Consider the following 22,927-nt stretch of genomic DNA (forward strand, 5'->3'; position numbering starts at 1 on the left):
GACTGTTTACGCCCGGTCTCGAACCGGGGACCTTTCGCGAACGTGATAACCACTACACTACGGAAACCACATGAGACGGTGTGTTCAGGAACCATCAACGACTGTTTGCGCCCGGTCTCGAACCCGGGGACCTTTTGCGTGTTAGGCGAACGTGATAACCACTACACTACGGAAACCACATGAGATGGTGCGTTCAGGGACATAGCTTATGTTTATCTGTTTGATCGTTGAAGTTCGGAATCAAAGAAAGAAACACGAACGACTGTTTACGCCCGGTCTCGAACCGGGGACCTTTCGCGAACGTGATAACCACTACACTACGGAAACCACATGAGACGGTGTGTTCAGGAACCATCAACGACTGTTTGCGCCCGGTCTCGAACCGGGGACCTTTCGCGTGTAAGGCGAACGTGATAACCACTACACTACGGAAACCACAGGAGATGGTGTGTTCAGGGACATAGTTTATGTATATCTGTTTCAATGTTGAAGTTGGGAATCAAAGAAAGAAACACCAACGACTGTTTCCGCCCGGTCTCGAACCGGGGACCTTTCGCGTGTTAGGCGAACGTGATAACCACTACACTACGGAAACCACATGAGATGGTGCGTTCAGGGACATAGCTTATGTTTATCTGTTTGATTGTTGAAGTTCGGAATCAAAGAAAGAAACACCAACGACTGTTTCCGCCCGGTCTCGAACCGGGGACCTTTCGCGTGTTAGGCGAACGTGATAACCACTACACTACGGAAACCACATGAGATGGTGCGTTCAGGGACATAGCTTATGTTTATCTGTTTGATCGTTGAAGTTCGGAATCAAAGAAAGAAACACCAACGACTGTTTATGCCCGGTCTCGAACCGGGGACCTTTCGCGAACGTGATAACCACTACACTACGGAAACCACATGAGACGGTGTGTTCAGGAACCATCAACGACTGTTTCCGCCCGGTCTCGAACCGGGGACCTTTCGCGTGTAAGGCGAACTTGATAACCACTACACTACGGAAACCACAGGAGATGGTGTGTTCAGGGACATAGTTTATGTATATCTGTTTCAATGTTGAAGTTGGGAATCAAAGAAAGAAACATCAACGACTGTTTCCACCCGGTCTCGAACCGGGGACCTTTCGCGTGTGAGGCGAACGTGATAACCACTACACTACGGAAACCACATGAGATGGTGCGTTCAGGGACATAGCGCATGTTTATCTGTTTGATTGTTGAAGTTCGGAATCAAAGAAAAAAACAACAAAGACTGTTTCCGCCCGGTTTCGAACCGGGAACCTTTCGCTTGTTAGGCGAACGTGACAACCACTACACTACGGAAACCACATGAGATGGTGCGTTCAGGGACATAACTTATGTTTATCTGTTTGATTGTTGAATTTCGGAATCAAAGAAAAAAACATCAACGACTCTTTCCGCCCGGTCTCGAAACGGGGACCTTTCGCGTGTAAGGCGAACGTGATAACCACTACACTACGGAAACCACATGAGACGGTGTGTTCAATAACCATCAACGATTGTTTCCGCCCGGTCTCGAAACGGGGACCTTTCGAGTGTTAGGAGAACGTGATAACCACTACACTACGGAAACCACATGAGATGGTGCGTTCAGGGACATAGCTTATGTTTATCTGTTTGATTGTTGAAGTTCGGAATCAAAGAAAGAAACACCAACGACTGTTTCCGCCCGGTCTCGAACCGGGGACCTTTCGCGAACGTGATAACCACTACACTACGGAAACCACATGAGACGGTGTGTTCAGGGACATAGCTTATGTTTATCTGTTTGATTGTTGAATTTCGGAATCAAAGAAAAAAACATCACCGACTGTTTCCGGCCGGTCTCGAAACGGGGACCTTTCGCGTGTAAGGCGAACGTGATAACCACTACACTACGGAACCCACATGAGATGGTGTGTTCAGGGACATAGCTTATGTTTATCTGTTTGATTATTGAATTTCGGAATCAAAGAAAAAAACATCACCGACTGTTTCCGGCCGGTCTGGAAACGGGGACCTTTCGCGTGTAAGGCGAACGTGATAACCACTACACTACGGAAACCACAGGAGATGGTGCGTTCAGGGACATAGTGTATGTTTATCTGTTTGATTGCTGAAGTTCGGAATAAAGAAAAAAACATCAACAACTGTTTCCGCCCGGTCTCGAACCGGGGACCTTTCGCGTGTGAGGCGAACGTGATAACCACTACACTACGGAAACCACATGAGATAGTGCGTTCAGGGACATAGCGCATGTTTATCTGTTTGATTGCTGAAGTTTGGAATCAAAGAAAGAAACACCAACGACTGTTTCCGCCCGGTCTCGAACCGGGGACCTTTCGCGTGTTAGGCGTGTTATCTGTTTGATTGCTGAAGTTCGGAATAAACAAAAAAACATCAACGACTGTTTCCGCCTGGTCTCGAACCGGGGACCTTTCGCGTGTGCGGCGAACGTGATAACCACTACACTACGGAAACCACATGAGATGGTGCGTTCAGGGACATAGCGCATGTTTATCTGTTTGATTGTTGAAGTTCGGAATCAAAGAAAGAAACACCAACGACTGTTTCCGCCCGGTCTCGAAACGGGGACCTTTCGCGTGACATAACTTATGTTTATCTGTTTGATTGTTGAATTTCGGAATCAAAGAAAAAAACATCAACGACTGTTTCCGCCCGGTCTCGAAACGGGGACCTTTCGCGTGTAAGGCGAACGTGATAACCACTACACTACGGAAACCACATGAGACGGTGTGTTCAATAACCATCAACGATTGTTTCCGCCCGGTCTCGAAACGGGGACCTTTCGAGTGTTAGGAGAACGTGATAACCACTACACTACGGAAACCACATGAGATGGTGCGTTCAGGGACATAGCTTATGTTTATCTGTTTGATTGTTGAAGTTCGGAATCAAAGAAAGAAACACCAACGACTGTTTCCGCCCGGTCTCGAACCGGGGACCTTTCGCGAACGTGATAACCACTACACTACGGAAACCACATGAGACGGTGTGTTCAGGGACATAGCTTATGTTTATCTGTTTGATTGTTGAATTTCGGAATCAAAGAAAAAAACATCACCGACTGTTTCCGGCCGGTCTCGAAACGGGGACCTTTCGCGTGTAAGGCGAACGTGATAACCACTACACTACGGAACCCACATGAGATGGTGTGTTCAGGGACATAGCTTATGTTTATCTGTTTGATTGTTGAATTTCGGAATCAAAGAAAAAAACATCACCGACTGTTTCCGGCCGGTCTCGAAACGGGGACCTTTCGCGTGTAAGGCGAACGTGATAACCACTACACTACGGAAACCACAGGAGATGGTGCGTTCAGGGACATAGTGTATGTTTATCTGTTTGATTGTTGAATTTCGGAATCAAAGAAAGAAACACCAACGACTGTTTCCGCCCGGTCTCGAACCGGGGACCTTTCGCGTGTTAGGCGTGTTATCTGTTTGATTGCTGAAGTTCGGAATAAACAAAAAAACATCAACGACTGTTTCCGCCTGGTCTCGAACCGGGGACCTTTCGCGTGTGCGGCGAACGTGATAACCACTACACTACGGAAACCACATGAGATGGTGCGTTCAGGAACATAGCGCATGTTTATCTGTTTGATTGTTGAAGTTCGGAATCAAAGAAAGAAACACCAACGACTGTTTCCGCCCGGTCTCGAAACGGGGACCTTTCGCGTGTTAGGCGAACGTGATAACCACTACACTACGGAAACCACATGAGACGGTGTGTTCAGGAACCATCAACGACTGTTTCCGCCCGGTCTCGAACCGGGGACCTTTCGCGTGTAAGGCGAACGTGATAACCACTACACTACGAAAACCACATGAGATGGTGTGTTCAGGAACCATCAACGATTATTTCCGCCCGGTCTCGAACCGGGGACCTTTCGCGTGTTAGGCGAACGTGATAACCACTACACTACGGAAACCACATGAGATGGCGCGTTCAGGGACATAGCTTATGTTTATCTGTTTGATTGTTGAATTTCGGAATCAAAGAAAAAAACGTCAACGACTGTTTCCGCCCGGTCTCGAACCGGGGACCTTTCGCGTGTGAGGCGAACGTGATAACCACTACACTACGGAAACCACATGAGATGGTGCGTTCAGGGACATAGGGCATGTTTATCTGTTTGATTGCTGAAGTTCGGAATCAAAGAAAGAAACACCAACGACTGTTTCCGCCCGGTCTCGAACCGGGGACCTTTCGCGTGTTAGGCGTGTTATCTGTTTGATTGCTGAAGTTCGGAATAAACAAAAAAACATCAACGACTGTTTCCGCCTGGTCTCGAACCGGGGACCTTTCGCGTGTGCGGCGAACGTGATAACCACTACACTACGGAAACCACATGAGATGGTGCGTTCAGGGACATAGCGCATGTTTATCTGTTTGATTGTTGAAGTTCGGAATCAAAGAAAGAAACACCAACGACTGTTTCCGCCCGGTCTCGAAACGGGGACCTTTCGCGTGTTAGGCGAACGTGATAACCACTACACTACGGAAACCACATGAGACGGTGTGTTCAGGAACCATCAACGACTGTTTCCGCCCGGTCTCGAACCGGGGACCTTTCGCGTGTAAGGCGAACGTGATAACCACTACACTACGAAAACCACATGAGATGGTGTGTTCAGGAACCATCAACGATTGTTTCCGCCCGGTCTCGAACCGGGGACCTTTCGCGTGTTAGGCGAACGTGATAACCACTACACTACGGAAACCACATGAGATGGCGCGTTCAGGGACATAGCTTATGTTTATCTGTTTGATTGTTGAATTTCGGAATCAAAGAAAAAAACATCAACGACTGTTTCCGCACGGTCTCGAACCGGGGACCTTTCGCGTGTGAGGCGAACGTGATAACCACTACACTACGGAAACCACATGAGATGGTGCGTTCAGGGACATAGGGCATGTTTATCTGTTTGATTGTTGAAGTTCGGAATCAAAGAAAGAAACACCAACGACTGTTTCCGCCCGGTCTCGAACCGGGGACCTTTCGCGTGTTAGGCGAACGTGATAACCACTACACTACGGAAACAACATGAGATGGTGCGTTCAGGGACGTAGCTTATGTTTATCTGTTTGATTGTTGAAGTTCGGAATCAAAGAAAGAAACACCAACGACTGTTTCCGCCCGGTCTCGAACCGGGGACCTTTCGCGAACGTGATAACCACTACACTACGGAAACCACATGAGACGGTGTGTTCAGGAACCATCAACGATTGTTTCCGCCCGGTCTCGAAACGGGGACCTTTCGAGTGTTAGGAGAACGTGATAACCACTACACTACGGAAACCACATGAGATGGTGCGTTCAGGGACATATCGCATGTTTATCTGTTTGATTGTTGAATTTCGGAATCAAAGAAAAAAACATCAACGACTGTTTCCGCACGGTCTCGAACCGGGGACCTTTCGCGTGTGAGGCGAACGTGATAACCACTACACTACGGAAACCACATGAGATGGTGCGTTCAGGGACATAGGGCATGTTTATCTGTTTGATTGTTGAAGTTCGGAATCAAAGAAAGAAACACCAACGACTGTTTCCGCCCGGTCTCGAACCGGGGACCTTTCGCGTGTTAGGCGAACGTGATAACCACTACACTACGGAAACAACATGAGATGGTGCGTTCAGGGACGTAGCTTATGTTTATCTGTTTGATTGTTGAAGTTCGGAATCAAAGAAAGAAACACCAACGACTGTTTCCGCCCGGTCTCGAACCGGGGACCTTTCGCGAACGTGATAACCACTACACTACGGAAACCACATGAGACGGTGTGTTCAGGAACCATCAACGATTGTTTCCGCCCGGTATCGAACCGGGGACCTTTCGCGTGTAAGGCGAACGTGATAACCACTACACTACGGAAACCACAGGAGATGGTGTGTTCAGGGACATAGTTTATGTATATCTGTTTGAATGTTGAAGTTGGGAATCAAAGAAAAAAACATCAACGACTGTTTCCGCCCGGTCTCAAAACGGGGACCTTTCGCGTGTAAGGCGAACGTGATAACCACTACACTACGGAAACCACAGGAGATGGTGCGTTCAGGGACATAGTGTATGTTTATCTGTTTGATTGCTGAAGTTCGGAATAAAGAAAAAAACATCAACGACTGTTTCCGCCCGGTCTCGAACCAGGGACCTTTCGCGAACGTGATAACCACTACACTACGGAAACCACATGAGATGGTGCGTTCAGGGACATAGCGCATGTTTATCTGTTTGAATGTTGAAGTTGGGAATCAAAGAAAAAAACATCAACGACTGTTTCCGCCCGGTCTCGAAACGGGGACCTTTCGCGTGTGAGGCGAACGTGATAACTACTACACTACGGAAACCACATGAGATGGTGCATTCAGGGACATAGCGCATGTTTATCTGTTTGATTGTTGAAGTTCAAAATCAAAGAAAGAAAGACCAACGACTGTTTCCGCCCGGTATCGAACCGGGGACCTTTCGCGTGTAAGGCGAACGTGATAACCACTACACTACGGAAACCACAGGAGATGGTGTGTTCAGGGACATAGTTTATGTATATCTGTTTGAATGTTGAAGTTGGGAATCAAAGAAAAAAACATCAACGACTGTTTCCGCCCGGTCTCAAAACGGGGACCTTTCGCGTGTAAGGCGAACGTGATAACCACTACACTACGGAAACCACAGGAGATGGTGCGTTCAGGGACATAGTGTATGTTTATCTGTTTGATTGCTGAAGTTCGGAATAAAGAAAAAAACATCAACGACTGTTTCCGCCCGGTCTCGAACCAGGGACCTTTCGCGAACGTGATAACCACTACACTACGGAAACCACATGAGATGGTGCGTTCAGGGACATAGCGCATGTTTATCTGTTTGAATGTTGAAGTTGGGAATCAAAGAAAAAAACATCAACGACTGTTTCCGCCCGGTCTCGAAACGGGGACCTTTCGCGTGTGAGGCGAACGTGATAACTACTACACTACGGAAACCACATGAGATGGTGCATTCAGGGACATAGCGCATGTTTATCTGTTTGATTGTTGAAGTTCAAAATCAAAGAAAGAAACACCAACGACTGTTTCCGCCCGGTCTCGAACCAGGGACCTTTCGCGTGTTAGGCGAACGTGATAACCACTACACTACGGAAACCACATGAGATGGTGCGTTCAGGGACATAGCGCATGTTTATCTGTTTGATTGTTGAAGTTCGGAATCAAAGAAAGAAAGACCAACGACTGTTTCCGCCCGGCCTCGAAACGGGGACCTTCCGCGTGGAAGGCGAACGTGATAACCACTACACTACGGAAACCACATGAGATGGTGCGTTCAGGGACATAGCGCATGTTTATCTGTTTGATTGTTGAAGTTCGGAATCAAAGAAAGAAAGACCAACGACTGTTTCCGCCCGGTCTCGAACCAGGGACCTTTCGCGTGTTAGGCGAACGTGATAACCACTACACTACGGAAACCACATGAGATGGTGCGTTCAGGGACATAGCGCATGTTTATCTGTTTGATTGTTGAAGTTCGGAATCAAAGAAAAAAACAACAAAGACTGTTTCCGCCCGGTTTCGAACCGGGAACCTTTCGCTTGTTAGGCGAACGTGACAACCACTACACTACGGAAACCACATGAGATGGTGCGTTCAGGGACATAACTTATGTTTATCTGTTTGATTGTTGAATTTCGGAATCAAAGAAAAAAACATCAACGACTGTTTCCGCCCGGTCTCGAAACGGGGACCTTTCGCGTGTAAGGCGAACGTGATAACCACTACACTACGGAAACCACATGAGACGGTGTGTTCAATAACCATCAACGATTGTTTCCGCCCGGTCTCGAAACGGGGACCTTTCGAGTGTTAGGAGAACGTGATAACCACTACACTACGGAAACCACATGAGATGGTGCGTTCAGGGACATAGCTTATGTTTATCTGTTTGATTGTTGAAGTTCGGAATCAAAGAAAGAAACACCAACGACTGTTTCCGCCCGGTCTCGAACCGGGGACCTTTCGCGAACGTGATAACCACTACACTACGGAAACCACATGAGACGGTGTGTTCAGGGACATAGCTTATGTTTATCTGTTTGATTGTTGAATTTCGGAATCAAAGAAAAAAACATCACCGACTGTTTCCGGCCGGTCTCGAAACGGGGACCTTTCGCGTGTAAGGCGAACGTGATAACCACTACACTACGGAACCCACATGAGATGGTGTGTTCAGGGACATAGCTTATGTTTATCTGTTTGATTATTGAATTTCGGAATCAAAGAAAAAAACATCACCGACTGTTTCCGGCCGGTCTCGAAACGGGGACCTTTCGCGTGTAAGGCGAACGTGATAACCACTACACTACGGAAACCACAGGAGATGGTGCGTTCAGGGACATAGTGTATGTTTATCTGTTTGATTGCTGAAGTTCGGAATAAAGAAAAAAACATCAACAACTGTTTCCGCCCGGTCTCGAACCGGGGACCTTTCGCGTGTGAGGCGAACGTGATAACCACTACACTACGGAAACCACATGAGATAGTGCGTTCAGGGACATAGCGCATGTTTATCTGTTTGATTGCTGAAGTTTGGAATCAAAGAAAGAAACACCAACGACTGTTTCCGCCCGGTCTCGAACCGGGGACCTTTCGCGTGTTAGGCGTGTTATCTGTTTGATTGCTGAAGTTCGGAATAAACAAAAAAACATCAACGACTGTTTCCGCCTGGTCTCGAACCGGGGACCTTTCGCGTGTGCGGCGAACGTGATAACCACTACACTACGGAAACCACATGAGATGGTGCGTTCAGGGACATAGCGCATGTTTATCTGTTTGATTGTTGAAGTTCGGAATCAAAGAAAGAAACACCAACGACTGTTTCCGCCCGGTCTCGAAACGGGGACCTTTCGCGTGACATAACTTATGTTTATCTGTTTGATTGTTGAATTTCGGAATCAAAGAAAAAAACATCAACGACTGTTTCCGCCCGGTCTCGAAACGGGGACCTTTCGCGTGTAAGGCGAACGTGATAACCACTACACTACGGAAACCACATGAGACGGTGTGTTCAATAACCATCAACGATTGTTTCCGCCCGGTCTCGAAACGGGGACCTTTCGAGTGTTAGGAGAACGTGATAACCACTACACTACGGAAACCACATGAGATGGTGCGTTCAGGGACATAGCTTATGTTTATCTGTTTGATTGTTGAAGTTCGGAATCAAAGAAAGAAACACCAACGACTGTTTCCGCCCGGTCTCGAACCGGGGACCTTTCGCGAACGTGATAACCACTACACTACGGAAACCACATGAGACGGTGTGTTCAGGGACATAGCTTATGTTTATCTGTTTGATTGTTGAATTTCGGAATCAAAGAAAAAAACATCACCGACTGTTTCCGGCCGGTCTCGAAACGGGGACCTTTCGCGTGTAAGGCGAACGTGATAACCACTACACTACGGAACCCACATGAGATGGTGTGTTCAGGGACATAGCTTATGTTTATCTGTTTGATTGTTGAATTTCGGAATCAAAGAAAAAAACATCACCGACTGTTTCCGGCCGGTCTCGAAACGGGGACCTTTCGCGTGTAAGGCGAACGTGATAACCACTACACTACGGAAACCACAGGAGATGGTGCGTTCAGGGACATAGTGTATGTTTATCTGTTTGATTGTTGAATTTCGGAATCAAAGAAAGAAACACCAACGACTGTTTCCGCCCGGTCTCGAACCGGGGACCTTTCGCGTGTTAGGCGTGTTATCTGTTTGATTGCTGAAGTTCGGAATAAACAAAAAAACATCAACGACTGTTTCCGCCTGGTCTCGAACCGGGGACCTTTCGCGTGTGCGGCGAACGTGATAACCACTACACTACGGAAACCACATGAGATGGTGCGTTCAGGGACATAGCGCATGTTTATCTGTTTGATTGTTGAAGTTCGGAATCAAAGAAAGAAACACCAACGACTGTTTCCGCCCGGTCTCGAAACGGGGACCTTTCGCGTGTTAGGCGAACGTGATAACCACTACACTACGGAAACCACATGAGACGGTGTGTTCAGGAACCATCAACGACTGTTTCCGCCCGGTCTCGAACCGGGGACCTTTCGCGTGTAAGGCGAACGTGATAACCACTACACTACGAAAACCACATGAGATGGTGTGTTCAGGAACCATCAACGATTGTTTCCGCCCGGTCTCGAACCGGGGACCTTTCGCGTGTTAGGCGAACGTGATAACCACTACACTACGGAAACCACATGAGATGGCGCGTTCAGGGACATAGCTTATGTTTATCTGTTTGATTGTTGAATTTCGGAATCAAAGAAAAAAACATCAACGACTGTTTCCGCACGGTCTCGAACCGGGGACCTTTCGCGTGTGAGGCGAACGTGATAACCACTACACTACGGAAACCACATGAGATGGTGCGTTCAGGGACATAGGGCATGTTTATCTGTTTGATTGTTGAAGTTCGGAATCAAAGAAAGAAACACCAACGACTGTTTCCGCCCGGTCTCGAACCGGGGACCTTTCGCGTGTTAGGCGAACGTGATAACCACTACACTACGGAAACAACATGAGATGGTGCGTTCAGGGACGTAGCTTATGTTTATCTGTTTGATTGTTGAAGTTCGGAATCAAAGAAAGAAACACCAACGACTGTTTCCGCCCGGTCTCGAACCGGGGACCTTTCGCGAACGTGATAACCACTACACTACGGAAACCACATGAGACGGTGTGTTCAGGAACCATCAACGATTGTTTCCGCCCGGTCTCGAAACGGGGACCTTTCGAGTGTTAGGAGAACGTGATAACCACTACACTACGGAAACCACATGAGATGGTGCGTTCAGGGACATATCGCATGTTTCTCTGTTTGATTGTTGAAGTTCGGAATCAAAGAAAGAAAGACCAACGACTGTTTCCGCCCGGTATCGAACCGGGGACCTTTCGCGTGTAAGGCGAACGTGATAACCACTACACTACGGAAACCACAGGAGATGGTGTGTTCAGGGACATAGTTTATGTATATCTGTTTGAATGTTGAAGTTGGGAATCAAAGAAAAAAACATCAACGACTGTTTCCGCCCGGTCTCAAAACGGGGACCTTTCGCGTGTAAGGCGAACGTGATAACCACTACACTACGGAAACCACAGGAGATGGTGCGTTCAGGGACATAGTGTATGTTTATCTGTTTGATTGCTGAAGTTCGGAATAAAGAAAAAAACATCAACGACTGTTTCCGCCCGGTCTCGAACCAGGGACCTTTCGCGAACGTGATAACCACTACACTACGGAAACCACATGAGATGGTGCGTTCAGGGACATAGAGCATGTTTATCTGTTTGAATGTTGAAGTTGGGAATCAAAGAAAAAAACATCAACGACTGTTTCCGCCCGGTCTCGAAACGGGGACCTTTCGCGTGTGAGGCGAACGTGATAACTACTACACTACGGAAACCACATGAGATGGTGCATTCAGGGACATAGCGCATGTTTATCTGTTTGATTGTTGAAGTTCAAAATCAAAGAAAGAAACACCAACGACTGTTTCCGCCCGGTCTCGAACCAGGGACCTTTCGCGTGTTAGGCGAACGTGATAACCACTACACTACGGAAACCACATGAGATGGTGCGTTCAGGGACATAGCGCATGTTTATCTGTTTGATTGTTGAAGTTCGGAATCAAAGAAAGAAAGACCAACGACTGTTTCCGCCCGGCCTCGAAACGGGGACCTTCCGCGTGGAAGGCGAACGTGATAACCACTACACTACGGAAACCACATGAGATGGTGCGTTCAGGGACATAGCGCATGTTTATCTGTTTGATTGTTGAAGTTCGGAATCAAAGAAAGAAAGACCAACGACTGTTTCCGCCCGGTCTCGAACCGGGGACCTTTCGCGTGTTAGGCGAACGTGATAACCACTACACTACGGAAACCACATGAGATGGTGCGTTCAGGGACATAGCTTATGTTTATCTGTTTGATTGTTGAAATTCGAAATCAAAGAAAGAAAGACCAACGACTGTTTCTGCCCGGTCTCGAAACGGGGACCTTCCGCGTGGAAGGCGTACGTGATAACCACTACACTATGGAAACCACATGAGATGGTGCGTTCAGGGACATAGCTTATGTTTATCTGTTTGATTGCTGAAGTTCGGAATAAACAAAAAAACATCAACGACTGTTTCCGCCTGGTCTCGAACCGGGGACCTTTCGCGCGTGAGGCGAACGTGATAACCACTACACTACGGAAACCACATGAGATGGCGCGTTCAGGGACATAGCGCATGTTTATCTGTTTGATTGTTGAAGTTCGGAATCAAAGAAAGAAAGACCAACGACTGTTTCCGCCCGGTCTCGAACCGGGGACCTTTCGCGTGTTAGGCGAACGTGATAACCACTACACTACGGAAACCACATGAGATGGTGCGTTCAGGGACATAGCGCATGTTTATCTGTTTGATTGTTGAAGTTCGGAATCAAAGAAAGAAACACCAACGGCTGTTTCCGCCCGGTCTCGAACCAGGGACCTTTCGCGAACGTGATAACCACTACACTACGGAAACCACATGAGACGGTGTGTTCAGGAACCATCAACGATTGTTTCCGCCCGGTCTCGAAACGGGGACCTTTCGAGTGTTAGGAGAACGTGATAACCACTACACTATGGAAACCACATGAGATGGTGCGTTCAGGGACATAGCTTATGTTTATCTGTTTGATTGCTGAAGTTCGGAATAAACAAAAAAACATCAACGACTGTTTCCGCCTGGTCTCGAACCGGGGACCTTTCGCGCGTGAGGCGAACGTGATAACCACTACACTACGGAAACCACATGAGATGGCGCGTTCAGGGACATAGCGCATGTTTATCTGTTTGATTGTTGAAGTTCGGAATCAAAGAAAGAAAGACCAACGACTGTTTCCGCCCGGTCTCGAACCGGGGACCTTTCGCGTGTTAGGCGAACGTGATAACCACTACACTACGGAAACCACATGAGATGGTGCGTTCAGGGACATAGCGCATGTTTATCTGTTTGATTGTTGAAGTTCGGAATCAAAGAAAGAAACACCAACGGCTGTTTCCGCCCGGTCTCGAACCAGGGACCTTTCGCGAACGTGATAACCACTACACTACGGAAACCACATGAGACGGTGTGTTCAGGAACCATCAACGATTGTTTCCGCCCGGTCTCGAAACGGGGACCTTTCGAGTGTTAGGAGAACGTGATAACCACTACACTACGGAAACCACATGAGATGGTGCGTTCAGGGACATATCGCATGTTTCTCTGTTTGATTGTTGAAGTTCGGAATCAAAGAAAGAAAGACCAACGACTGTTTCCGCCCGGTCTTGAACCGGGGACCTTTCGCGTGTAAGGCGAACGTGACAACCACTACACTACGGAAACCACAGGAGATGGTGTGTTCATCTTCCGCGTGGAAGGCGAACGTGATAACCACTACACTACTGAAACCACATGAGATGGTGCGTTCAGGGACATAGTGTATGTTTATCTGTTTGATTGCGAAGTTCGGAATCAAAGAAAGAAACATCAACGACTGTTTCCGCCCGGTCTCGAACCGAGGACCTTTCGCGTGTGAGGCGAACGTGATAACCACTACACTACGGAAACCACATGAGATGGTGCGTTCAGGGACATAGCGCATGTTTATCTGTTTTATTGTTGAAGTTCGGAATCAAAGAAAGAAAGACCAACGACTGTTTCTGCCCGGTCTCGAAACGGGGACCTTCCGCGTGGAAGGCGAACGTGATAACCACTACACTACGGAAACCACATGAGATGGTGCGTTCAGGGACATAGTGTATGTTTATCTGTTTGATTGCGAAGTTCGGAATCAAAGAAAAAAACACCAACGACTGTTTCCGCCCGGTCTCGAAACGGGGACCTTTCGAGTGTTAGGAGAACGTGATAACCACTACACTACGGAAACCACATGAGATGTTGCGTTCAGGGACATAGTGTATGTTTATCTGTTTGATTGCGAAGTTCGGAATCAAAGAAAAAAACACCAACGACTGTTTTCGCCCGGTCTCGAACCGGGGACCTTTCGCGTGTGAGGCGAACGTGATAACCACTACACTACGGAAACCACATGAGATGGTGCGTTCAGGGACATAGCGCATGTTTATCTGTTTGATTGCGAAGTTCGGAATCAAAGAAAAAAACACCAACGACTGTTTCCGCCCGGTCTCGAAACGGGGACCTTTCGAGTGTTAGGAGAACGTGATAACCACTACACTACGGTAACCACATGAGATGTTGCGTTCAGGGACATAGTGTATGTTTATCTGTTTGATTGCGAAGTTCGGAATCAAAGAAAAAAACACCAACGACTGTTTTCGCCCGGTCTCGAACCGGGGACCTTTCGCGTGTGAGGCGAACGTGATAACCACTACACTACGGAAACCACATGAGATGGTGCATTCAGGGACATAGCGCATGTTTATCTGTTTGATTGTTGAAGTTCGGAATCAAAGAAAGAAAGACCAACGACTGTTTCTGCCCGGTCTCGAAACGGGGACCTTCCGCGTGGAAGGCGAACGTGATAACCACTACACTACGGAAACCACATGAGATGGTGCGTTCAGGGACATAGTGTATGTTTATCTGTTTGATTGAGAAGTTCGGAATCAAAGAAAGAAAAATCAACGACTGTTTCCGCCCGGTCTCGAACCGGGGACCTTTCGTGTGTGAGGCGAACGTGATAACCACTACACTACGGAAACCACATGAGATGGTGCGTTCAGGGACATAGCGCATGTTTATCTGTTTGATTGTTGAAGTTCGGAATCAAAGAAAAAAACATCAACGACTGTTTCCGCCCGGTCTCGAACCGGGGACCTTTGGCGTGTGAGGCGAACGTGATAACCACTACACTACGGAAACCACATGAGATGGTGCGTTCAGGGACATAGTGTATGTTTATCTGTTTGATTGCGAAGTTCGGAATCAAAGAAAAAAACACCAACGACTGTTTCCGCCCGGTCTCGAACCAGGGACCTTTCGCGTGTTAGGCGAACGTGATAACCACTACACTACGGAAACCACATGAGATGGTGCGTTCAGGGACATAGCTTATGTTTATCTGTTTGATTGTTGAAATTCGGAATCAAAGAAAGAAAGACCAACGACTGTTTCCGCCCGGTCTCGAAACGGGGACCTTCCGCGTGGAAGGCGAACGTGATAACCACTACACTACGGAAACCACATGAGATGGTGCGTTCAGGGACATAGCGCATGTTTATCTGTTTGATTGTTGAAGTTCGGAATCAAAGAAAGAAAGACCAACGACTGTTTCCGCCCGGTCTCGAACCGGGGACCTTTCGCGTGTTAGGCGAACGTGATAACCACTACACTACGGAAACCACATGAGATGGTGCGTTCAGGGACATAGGGCATGTTTATCTGTTTGATTGTTGAAGTTCGGAATCAAAGAAAGAAACACCAACGGCTGTTTCCGCCCGGTCTCGAACCAGGGACCTTTCGCGAACGTGATAACCACTACACTACGGAAACCACATGAGACGGTGTGTTCAGGAACCATCAACGATTGTTTCCGCCCGGTCTCGAACCAGGGACCTTTCGCGTGTTAGGCGAACGTGATAACCACTACACTACGGAAACCACATGAGATGGTGCGTTCAGGGACATATCGCATGTTTCTCTGTTTGATTGTTGAAATTCGGAATCAAAGAAAGAAAGACCAACGACTGTTTCTGCCCGGTCTCGAAACGGGGACCTTCCGCGTGGAAGGCGAACGTGATAACCACTACACTATGGAAACCACATGAGATGGTGCGTTCAGGGACATAGTGTATGTTTATCTGTTTGATTGCGAAGTTCGGAATCAAAGAAAAAAACACCAACGACTGTTTCCGCCCGGTCTCGAACCGGGGACCTTTCGCGTGTGAGGCGAACGTGATAACCACTACACTACGGAAACCACATGAGATGGTGCATTCAGGGACATAGCGCATGTTTATCTGTTTGATTGTTGAAGTTCAAAATCAAAGAAAGAAACACCAACGACTGTTTCCGCCCGGTCTCGAACCAGGGACCTTTCGCGTGTTAGGCGAACGTGATAACCACTACACTACGGAAACCACATGAGATGGTGCGTTCAGGGACATAGCTTATGTTTATCTGTTTGATTGTTGAAATTCGAAATCAAAGAAAGAAAGACCAACGACTGTTTCTGCCCGGTCTCGAAACGGGGACCTTCCGCGTGGAAGGCGAACGTGATAACCACTACACTACGGAAACCACATGAGATGGTGCGTTCAGGGACATAGTGTATGTTTATCTGTTTGATTGCGGAGTTCGGAATCAAAGAAAGAAAAATCAACGACTGTTTCCGCCCGGTCTCGAACCGGGGACCTTTCGCGTGTGAGGCGAACGTGATAACCACTACACTACGGAAACCACATGAGATGGTGCGTTCAGGGACATAGCGCATGTTTATCTGTTTGATTGTTGAAGTTCGGAATCAAAGAAAAAAACATCACCGACTGTTTCCGCCCGGTCTCGAACCGGGGACCTTTCGCGTGTGAGGCGAACGTGATAACCACTACACTACGGAAACCACATGAGATGCTGCGTTCAGGGACATAGCGCATGTTTATCTGTTTGATTGTTGAAGTTCGGAATCAAAGAAAGAAAGACCAACGACTGTTTCCGCCCGGTCTCGAAACGGGGACCTTCCGCGTGGAAGGCGAACGTGATAACCACTACACTACGGAAACCACATGAGATGGTGCGTTCAGGGACATAGCGCATGTTTATCTGTTTGATTGTTGAAGTTCGGAATCAAAGAAAGAAAGACCAACGACTGTTTCCGCCCGGTCTTGAACCGGGGACCTTTCGCGTGTAAGGCGAACGTGACAACCACTACACTACGGAAACCACAGGAGATGGTGTGTTCATCTTCCGCGTGGAAGGCGAACGTGATAACCACTACACTACTGAAACCACATGAGATGGTGCGTTCAGGGACATAGTGTATGTTTATCTGTTTGATTGCGAAGTTCGGAATCAAAGAAAGAAACATCAACGACTGTTTCCGCCCGGTCTCGAACCGAGGACCTTTCGCGTGTGAGGCGAACGTGATAACCACTACACTACGGAAACCACATGAGATGGTGCGTTCAGGGACATAGCGCATGTTTATCTGTTTTATTGTTGAAGTTCGGAATCAAAGAAAGAAAGACCAACGACTGTTTCTGCCCGGTCTCGAAACGGGGACCTTCCGCGTGGAAGGCGAACGTGATAACCACTACACTACGGAAACCACATGAGATGGTGCGTTCAGGGACATAGTGTATGTTTATCTGTTTGATTGCGAAGTTCGGAATCAAAGAAAAAAACACCAACGACTGTTTCCGCCCGGTCTCGAAACGGGGACCTTTCGAGTGTTAGGATAACGTGATAACCACTACACTACGGAAACCACATGAGATGTTGCGTTCAGGGACATAGTGTATGTTTATCTGTTTGATTGCGAAGTTCGGAATCAAAGAAAAAAACACCAACGACTGTTTTCGCCCGGTCTCGAAACGGGGACCTTCCGCGTGTAAGGCAAACGTGATAACCACTACACTACGGAAACCACATGAGATGGTGCGTTCAGGGACATAGCTTATGTTTATCTGTTTGATTGCTGAAGTTCGGAATAAACAAAAAAACATCAACGACTGTTTCCGCCTGGTCTCGAACCGGGGACCTTTCGCGTGTGCGGCGAACGTGATAACCACTACACTACGGAAACCACATGAGATGGTGCGTTCAGGGACATAGTGTATGTTTATCTGTTTGATTGCGAAGTTCGGAATCAAAGAAAGAAAAATCAACGACTGTTTCCGCCCGGTCTCGAACCGGGGACCTTTCGCGCGTGAGGCGAACGTGATAACCACTACACTACGGAAACCACATGAGATGGTGCGTTCAGGGACATAGCGCATGTTTATCTGTTTGATTGTTCAAGTTCGGAATCAAAGAAAGAAAGACCAACGACTGTTCCCGCCCGGTCTCGAACCGGGGACCTTTCGCGTGTTAGGCGAACGTGATAACCACTACACTACGGAAACCACATGAGATGGTGCGTTCAGGGACATAGCGCATGTTTATCTGTTTGATTGTTGAAGTTCGGAATCAAAGAAAGAAACACCAACGGCTGTTTCCGCCCGGTCTCGAACCAGGGACCTTTCGCGAACGTGATAACCACTACACTACGGAAACCACATGAGACGGTGTGTTCAGGAACCATCAACGATTGTTTCCGCCCGGTCTCGAAACGGGGACCTTTCGAGTGTTAGGAGAACGTGATAACCACTACACTACGGAAACCACATGAGATGGTGCGTTCAGGGACATATCGCATGTTTCTCTGTTTGATTGTTGAAGTTCGGAATCAAAGAAAGAAAGACCAACGACTGTTTCCGCCCGGTCTTGAACCGGGGACCTTTCGCGTGTAAGGCGAACATGACAACCACTACACTACGGAAACCACAGGAGATGGTGTGTTCATCTTCCGCGTGGAAGGCGAACGTGATAACCACTACACTACTGAAACCACATGAGATGGTGCGTTCAGGGACATATCGCATGTTTCTCTGTTTGATTGCGAAGTTCGGAATCAAAGAAAGAAACATCAACGACTGTTTCCGCCCGGTCTCGAACCGAGGACCTTTCGCGTGTGAGGCGAACGTGATAACCACTACACTACGGAAACCACATGAGATGGTGCGTTCAGGGACATAGCGCATGTTTATCTGTTTGATTGTTGAAGTTCGGAATCAAAGAAAGAAACACCAACGACTGTTTCCGCCCGGTTTCGAACCAGGGACCTTTCGCGTGTTAGGCGAACGTGATAACCACTACACTACGGAAACCACATGAGATGGTGTGTTCAGGGACATAGCTTATGTTTATCTGTTTGATTGTTGAATTTCGGAATCAAAGAAAAAAACATCAACGACTGTTTCCGCCCGGTCTCGAAACGGGGACCTTCCGCGTGTAAGGCAAACGTGATAACCACTACACTACGGAAACCACATGAGATGGTGCGTTCAGGGACATAGTGTATGTTTATCTGTTTGATTGCGAACTTCGGAATCAAAGAAAAAAACATCAACGACTGTTTCCGCCCGGTCTCGAACCGGGGACCTTTCGCGTGTGAGGCGAACGTGATAACCACTACCCTACGGAAACCACATGAGATGTTGCGTTCAGGGACATAGTGTATGTTTATCTGTTTGATTGCGAAGTTCGGAATCAAAGAAAAAAACACCAACGACTGTTTTCGCCCGGTCTCGAACCGGGGACCTTTCGCGTGTGAGGCGAACGTGATAACCACTACACTACGGAAACCACATGAGATGGTGCATTCAGGGACATAGCGCATGTTTATCTGTTTGATTGTTGAAGTTCGGAATCAAAGAAAGAAACACCAACGACTGTTTCCGCCCGGTCTCGAACCAGGGACCTTTCGCGTGTTAGGCGAACGTGATAACCACTACACTACGGAAACCACATGAGATGATGCGTTCAGGGACATAGCTTATGTTTATCTGTTTGATTGTTGAAATTCGAAATCAAAGAAAGAAAGACCAACGACTGTTTCTGCCCGGTCTCGAAACGGGGACCTTCCGCGTGGAAGGCGAACGTGATAACCACTACACTACGGAAACCACATGAGATGGTGCGTTCAGGGACATAGTGTATGTTTATCTGTTTGATTGCGAAGTTCGGAATCAAAGAAAAAAACACCAACGACTGTTTCAGCCCGGTCTCGAAACGGGGACCTTTCGAGTGTTAGGAGAACGTGATAACCACTACACTACGGAAACCACATGAGATGGTGCGTTCAGGGACATATCGCATGTTTCTCTGTTTGATTGTTGAAATTCGGAATCAAAGAAAGAAAGACCAACGACTGTTTCCGCCCGGTCTCGAAACGGGGACCTTCCGCGTGGAAGGCGAACGTGATAACCACTACACTACGGAAACCACATGAGATGGTGCATTCAGGGACATAGCGCATGTTTATCTGTTTGATTGTTGAAGTTCGGAATCAAAGAAAGAAACACCAACGACTGTTTCCGCCCGGTCTCGAACCAGGGACCTTTCGCGTGTTAGGCGAACGTGATAACCACTACACTACGGAAACCACATGAGATGGTGCGTTCAGGGACATAGCTTATGTTTATCTGTTTGATTGTTGAAATTCGAAATCAAAGAAAGAAAGACCAACGACTGTTTCTGCCCGGTCTCGAAACGGGGACCTTCCGCGTGGAAGGCGAACGTGATAACCACTACACTATGGAAACCACATGAGATGGTGCGTTCAGGGACATAGTGTATGTTTATCTGTTTGATTGCGAAGTTCGGAATCAAAGAAAAAAACACCAACGACTGTTTCCGCCCGGTCTCGAAACGGGGACCTTTCGAGTGTTAGGAGAACGTGATAACCACTACACTACGGAAACCACATGAGATGGTGCGTTCAGGGACATATCGCATGTTTCTCTGTTTGATTGTTGAAAGTCGGAATCAAAGAAAGAAAGACCAACGACTGTTTCCGCCCGGTCTCAAAACGGGGACCTTCCGCGTGGAAGGCGAACGTGATAACCACTACACTACGGAAACCACATGAGATGGTGCGTTCAGGGACATAGTGTATGTTTATCTGTTTGATTGTTGAAATTCGAAATCAAAGAAAGAAAGACCAACGACTGTTTCTGCCCGGTCTCGAAACGGGGACCTTCCGCGTGGAAGGCGAACGTGATAACCACTACACTACGGAAACCACATGAGATGGTGCGTTCAGGGACATAGTGTATGTTTATCTGTTTGATTGCGGAGTTCGGAATCAAAGAAAGAAAAATCAACGACTGTTTCCGCCCGGTCTCGAACCGGGGACCTTTCGCGTGTGAGGCGAACGTGATAACCACTACACTACGGAAACCACATGAGATGGTGCGTTCAGGGACATAGCGCATGTTTATCTGTTTGATTGTTGAAGTTCGGAATCAAAGAAAAAAACATCACCGACTGTTTCCGCCCGGTCTCGAACCGGGGACCTTTCGCGTGTGAGGCGAACGTGATAACCACTACACTACGGAAACCACATGAGATGGTGCGTTCAGGGACATAGTGTATGTTTATCTGTTTGATTGCGAAGTTCGGAATCAAAGAAAAAAACACCAACGACTGTTTCCGCCCGGTCTCGAACCAGGGACCTTTCGCGTGTTAGGCGAACGTGATAACCACTACACTACGGAAACCACATGAGATGGTGCGTTCAGGGACATAGCTTATGTTTATCTGTTTGATTGTTGAAATTCGGAATCAAAGAAAGAAAGACCAACGACTGTTTCCGCCCGGTCTCGAAACGGGGACCTTCCGCGTGGAAGGCGAACGTGATAACCACTACACTACGGAAACCACATGAGATGGTGCGTTCAGGGACATAGCGCATGTTTATCTGTTTGATTGTTGAAGTTCGGAATCAAAGAAAGAAAGACCAACGACTGTTTCCGCCCGGTCTCGAACCGGGGACCTTTCGCGTGTTAGGCGAATGTGATAACCACTACACTACGGAAACCACATGAGATGGTGCGTTCAGGGACATAGGGCATGTTTATCTGTTTGATTGTTGAAGTTCGGAATCAAAGAAAGAAACACCAACGGCTGTTTCCGCCCGGTCTCGAACCAGGGACCTTTCGCGAACGTGATAACCACTACACTACGGAAACCACATGAGACGGTGTGTTCAGGAACCATCAACGATTGTTTCCGCCCGGTCTCGAAACGGGGACCTTTCGAGTGTTAGGAGAACGTGATAAACACTACACTACGGAAACCACATGAGATGGTGCGTTCAGGGACATATCGCATGTTTCTCTGTTTGATTGTTGAAGTTCGGAATCAAAGAAAGAAAGACCAACGACTGTTTCCGCCCGGTCTTGAACCGGGGACCTTTCGCGTGTAAGGCGAACGTGACAACCACTACACTACGGAAACCACAGGAGATGGTGTGTTCATCTTCCGCGTGGAAGGCGAACGTGATAACAACTACACTACGGAAACCACATGAGATGGTGCGTTCAGGGACATAGTGTATGTTTATATGTTTGATTGCGAAGTTCGGAATCAAAGAAAGAAACATCAACGACTGTTTCCGCCCGGTCTCGAACCGAGGACCTTTCGCGTGTGAGGCGAACGTGATAACCACTACACTACGGAAACCACATGAGATGGTGCGTTCAGGGACATAGCGCATGTTTATCTGTTTGATTGTTGAAGTTCGGAATCAAAGAAAGAAACACCAACGACTGTTTCCGCCCGGTTTCGAACCAGGGACCTTTCGCGTGTTAGGCGAACGTGATAACCACTACACTACGGAAACCACATGAGATGGTGTGTTCAGGGACATAGCTTATGTTTATCTGTTTGATTGTTGAATTTCGGAATCAAAGAAAAAAACATCAACGACTGTTTCCGCCCGGTCTCGAAACGGGGACCTTCCGCGTGTAAGGCAAACGTGATAACCACTACACTACGGAAACCACATGAGATGGTGCGTTCAGGGACATAGTGTATGTTTATCTGTTTGATTGCGAACTTCGGAATCAAAGAAAGAAACACCAACGACTGTTTCCGCCCAGTCTCAAACCAGGGACCTTTCGCGTGTTAGGCGAACGTGATAACCACTACACTACGGAAACCACATGAGATGGTGCGTTCAGGGACATAGCTTATGTTTATCTGTTTGATTGTTGAAATTTGAAATCAAAGAAAGAAAGACCAACGACTGTTTCTGCCCGGTCTCGAAACGGGGACCTTCCGCGTGGAAGGCGAACGTGATA

At 47.7% G+C, this 22,927-nt stretch overlaps 38 non-coding genes across 38 annotated transcripts; all 38 read right to left on the bottom strand.

Moving 5' to 3' along the window:
• Positions 1-522: 522 nt before the first annotated feature.
• trnav-aac (transfer RNA valine (anticodon AAC)) lies at positions 523-595 on the bottom strand. The gene has a single exon. It is a non-coding gene; the product is annotated as a tRNA-Val (tRNA).
• Positions 596-682: 87 nt separating this feature from the next.
• trnav-aac (transfer RNA valine (anticodon AAC)) lies at positions 683-755 on the bottom strand. Its single transcript has one exon. It is a non-coding gene; the product is annotated as a tRNA-Val (tRNA).
• Positions 756-2,159: 1,404 nt separating this feature from the next.
• Positions 2,160-2,232, bottom strand: trnav-cac (transfer RNA valine (anticodon CAC)). The gene has a single exon. It is a non-coding gene; the product is annotated as a tRNA-Val (tRNA).
• A 446-nt stretch (positions 2,233-2,678) lies between these two features.
• trnav-uac (transfer RNA valine (anticodon UAC)) lies at positions 2,679-2,751 on the bottom strand. Its single transcript has one exon. It is a non-coding gene; the product is annotated as a tRNA-Val (tRNA).
• Positions 2,752-3,782: 1,031 nt separating this feature from the next.
• On the bottom strand, positions 3,783-3,855 carry trnav-uac (transfer RNA valine (anticodon UAC)). The gene has a single exon. It is a non-coding gene; the product is annotated as a tRNA-Val (tRNA).
• A 195-nt stretch (positions 3,856-4,050) lies between these two features.
• Positions 4,051-4,123, bottom strand: trnav-cac (transfer RNA valine (anticodon CAC)). Its single transcript has one exon. It is a non-coding gene; the product is annotated as a tRNA-Val (tRNA).
• A 452-nt stretch (positions 4,124-4,575) lies between these two features.
• trnav-uac (transfer RNA valine (anticodon UAC)) lies at positions 4,576-4,648 on the bottom strand. The gene has a single exon. It is a non-coding gene; the product is annotated as a tRNA-Val (tRNA).
• A 35-nt stretch (positions 4,649-4,683) lies between these two features.
• trnav-aac (transfer RNA valine (anticodon AAC)) lies at positions 4,684-4,756 on the bottom strand. The gene has a single exon. It is a non-coding gene; the product is annotated as a tRNA-Val (tRNA).
• Positions 4,757-5,003: 247 nt separating this feature from the next.
• Positions 5,004-5,076, bottom strand: trnav-aac (transfer RNA valine (anticodon AAC)). The gene has a single exon. It is a non-coding gene; the product is annotated as a tRNA-Val (tRNA).
• A 506-nt stretch (positions 5,077-5,582) lies between these two features.
• On the bottom strand, positions 5,583-5,655 carry trnav-aac (transfer RNA valine (anticodon AAC)). Its single transcript has one exon. It is a non-coding gene; the product is annotated as a tRNA-Val (tRNA).
• Positions 5,656-5,841: 186 nt separating this feature from the next.
• On the bottom strand, positions 5,842-5,914 carry trnav-uac (transfer RNA valine (anticodon UAC)). The gene has a single exon. It is a non-coding gene; the product is annotated as a tRNA-Val (tRNA).
• A 557-nt stretch (positions 5,915-6,471) lies between these two features.
• Positions 6,472-6,544, bottom strand: trnav-uac (transfer RNA valine (anticodon UAC)). Its single transcript has one exon. It is a non-coding gene; the product is annotated as a tRNA-Val (tRNA).
• A 717-nt stretch (positions 6,545-7,261) lies between these two features.
• trnag-ucc (transfer RNA glycine (anticodon UCC)) lies at positions 7,262-7,334 on the bottom strand. Its single transcript has one exon. It is a non-coding gene; the product is annotated as a tRNA-Gly (tRNA).
• A 407-nt stretch (positions 7,335-7,741) lies between these two features.
• trnav-uac (transfer RNA valine (anticodon UAC)) lies at positions 7,742-7,814 on the bottom strand. The gene has a single exon. It is a non-coding gene; the product is annotated as a tRNA-Val (tRNA).
• A 665-nt stretch (positions 7,815-8,479) lies between these two features.
• Positions 8,480-8,552, bottom strand: trnav-cac (transfer RNA valine (anticodon CAC)). Its single transcript has one exon. It is a non-coding gene; the product is annotated as a tRNA-Val (tRNA).
• Positions 8,553-8,998: 446 nt separating this feature from the next.
• On the bottom strand, positions 8,999-9,071 carry trnav-uac (transfer RNA valine (anticodon UAC)). Its single transcript has one exon. It is a non-coding gene; the product is annotated as a tRNA-Val (tRNA).
• Positions 9,072-10,102: 1,031 nt separating this feature from the next.
• trnav-uac (transfer RNA valine (anticodon UAC)) lies at positions 10,103-10,175 on the bottom strand. Its single transcript has one exon. It is a non-coding gene; the product is annotated as a tRNA-Val (tRNA).
• Positions 10,176-10,210: 35 nt separating this feature from the next.
• trnav-aac (transfer RNA valine (anticodon AAC)) lies at positions 10,211-10,283 on the bottom strand. The gene has a single exon. It is a non-coding gene; the product is annotated as a tRNA-Val (tRNA).
• Positions 10,284-10,530: 247 nt separating this feature from the next.
• On the bottom strand, positions 10,531-10,603 carry trnav-aac (transfer RNA valine (anticodon AAC)). The gene has a single exon. It is a non-coding gene; the product is annotated as a tRNA-Val (tRNA).
• Positions 10,604-10,949: 346 nt separating this feature from the next.
• Positions 10,950-11,022, bottom strand: trnav-uac (transfer RNA valine (anticodon UAC)). Its single transcript has one exon. It is a non-coding gene; the product is annotated as a tRNA-Val (tRNA).
• A 717-nt stretch (positions 11,023-11,739) lies between these two features.
• Positions 11,740-11,812, bottom strand: trnag-ucc (transfer RNA glycine (anticodon UCC)). The gene has a single exon. It is a non-coding gene; the product is annotated as a tRNA-Gly (tRNA).
• An 87-nt stretch (positions 11,813-11,899) lies between these two features.
• trnav-aac (transfer RNA valine (anticodon AAC)) lies at positions 11,900-11,972 on the bottom strand. Its single transcript has one exon. It is a non-coding gene; the product is annotated as a tRNA-Val (tRNA).
• A 406-nt stretch (positions 11,973-12,378) lies between these two features.
• Positions 12,379-12,451, bottom strand: trnav-aac (transfer RNA valine (anticodon AAC)). The gene has a single exon. It is a non-coding gene; the product is annotated as a tRNA-Val (tRNA).
• A 505-nt stretch (positions 12,452-12,956) lies between these two features.
• Positions 12,957-13,029, bottom strand: trnav-aac (transfer RNA valine (anticodon AAC)). The gene has a single exon. It is a non-coding gene; the product is annotated as a tRNA-Val (tRNA).
• Positions 13,030-15,194: 2,165 nt separating this feature from the next.
• On the bottom strand, positions 15,195-15,267 carry trnag-ucc (transfer RNA glycine (anticodon UCC)). Its single transcript has one exon. It is a non-coding gene; the product is annotated as a tRNA-Gly (tRNA).
• Positions 15,268-15,354: 87 nt separating this feature from the next.
• Positions 15,355-15,427, bottom strand: trnav-aac (transfer RNA valine (anticodon AAC)). Its single transcript has one exon. It is a non-coding gene; the product is annotated as a tRNA-Val (tRNA).
• A 505-nt stretch (positions 15,428-15,932) lies between these two features.
• On the bottom strand, positions 15,933-16,005 carry trnav-cac (transfer RNA valine (anticodon CAC)). The gene has a single exon. It is a non-coding gene; the product is annotated as a tRNA-Val (tRNA).
• A 406-nt stretch (positions 16,006-16,411) lies between these two features.
• Positions 16,412-16,484, bottom strand: trnav-cac (transfer RNA valine (anticodon CAC)). The gene has a single exon. It is a non-coding gene; the product is annotated as a tRNA-Val (tRNA).
• An 87-nt stretch (positions 16,485-16,571) lies between these two features.
• Positions 16,572-16,644, bottom strand: trnav-cac (transfer RNA valine (anticodon CAC)). Its single transcript has one exon. It is a non-coding gene; the product is annotated as a tRNA-Val (tRNA).
• An 87-nt stretch (positions 16,645-16,731) lies between these two features.
• On the bottom strand, positions 16,732-16,804 carry trnag-ucc (transfer RNA glycine (anticodon UCC)). The gene has a single exon. It is a non-coding gene; the product is annotated as a tRNA-Gly (tRNA).
• Positions 16,805-17,912: 1,108 nt separating this feature from the next.
• Positions 17,913-17,985, bottom strand: trnav-cac (transfer RNA valine (anticodon CAC)). The gene has a single exon. It is a non-coding gene; the product is annotated as a tRNA-Val (tRNA).
• An 891-nt stretch (positions 17,986-18,876) lies between these two features.
• trnav-aac (transfer RNA valine (anticodon AAC)) lies at positions 18,877-18,949 on the bottom strand. The gene has a single exon. It is a non-coding gene; the product is annotated as a tRNA-Val (tRNA).
• A 1,044-nt stretch (positions 18,950-19,993) lies between these two features.
• Positions 19,994-20,066, bottom strand: trnag-ucc (transfer RNA glycine (anticodon UCC)). The gene has a single exon. It is a non-coding gene; the product is annotated as a tRNA-Gly (tRNA).
• Positions 20,067-20,632: 566 nt separating this feature from the next.
• Positions 20,633-20,705, bottom strand: trnag-ucc (transfer RNA glycine (anticodon UCC)). Its single transcript has one exon. It is a non-coding gene; the product is annotated as a tRNA-Gly (tRNA).
• A 246-nt stretch (positions 20,706-20,951) lies between these two features.
• Positions 20,952-21,024, bottom strand: trnav-cac (transfer RNA valine (anticodon CAC)). The gene has a single exon. It is a non-coding gene; the product is annotated as a tRNA-Val (tRNA).
• An 87-nt stretch (positions 21,025-21,111) lies between these two features.
• trnav-cac (transfer RNA valine (anticodon CAC)) lies at positions 21,112-21,184 on the bottom strand. Its single transcript has one exon. It is a non-coding gene; the product is annotated as a tRNA-Val (tRNA).
• A 246-nt stretch (positions 21,185-21,430) lies between these two features.
• On the bottom strand, positions 21,431-21,503 carry trnag-ucc (transfer RNA glycine (anticodon UCC)). The gene has a single exon. It is a non-coding gene; the product is annotated as a tRNA-Gly (tRNA).
• Positions 21,504-22,394: 891 nt separating this feature from the next.
• trnav-aac (transfer RNA valine (anticodon AAC)) lies at positions 22,395-22,467 on the bottom strand. Its single transcript has one exon. It is a non-coding gene; the product is annotated as a tRNA-Val (tRNA).
• Between the last annotated feature and the right edge of the window lie 460 nt (positions 22,468-22,927).

Source organism: Gasterosteus aculeatus, chromosome X, assembly GCF_964276395.1.
Source record: "Gasterosteus aculeatus chromosome X, fGasAcu3.hap1.1, whole genome shotgun sequence".
NCBI lineage: Eukaryota > Metazoa > Chordata > Actinopteri > Perciformes > Gasterosteidae > Gasterosteus > Gasterosteus aculeatus.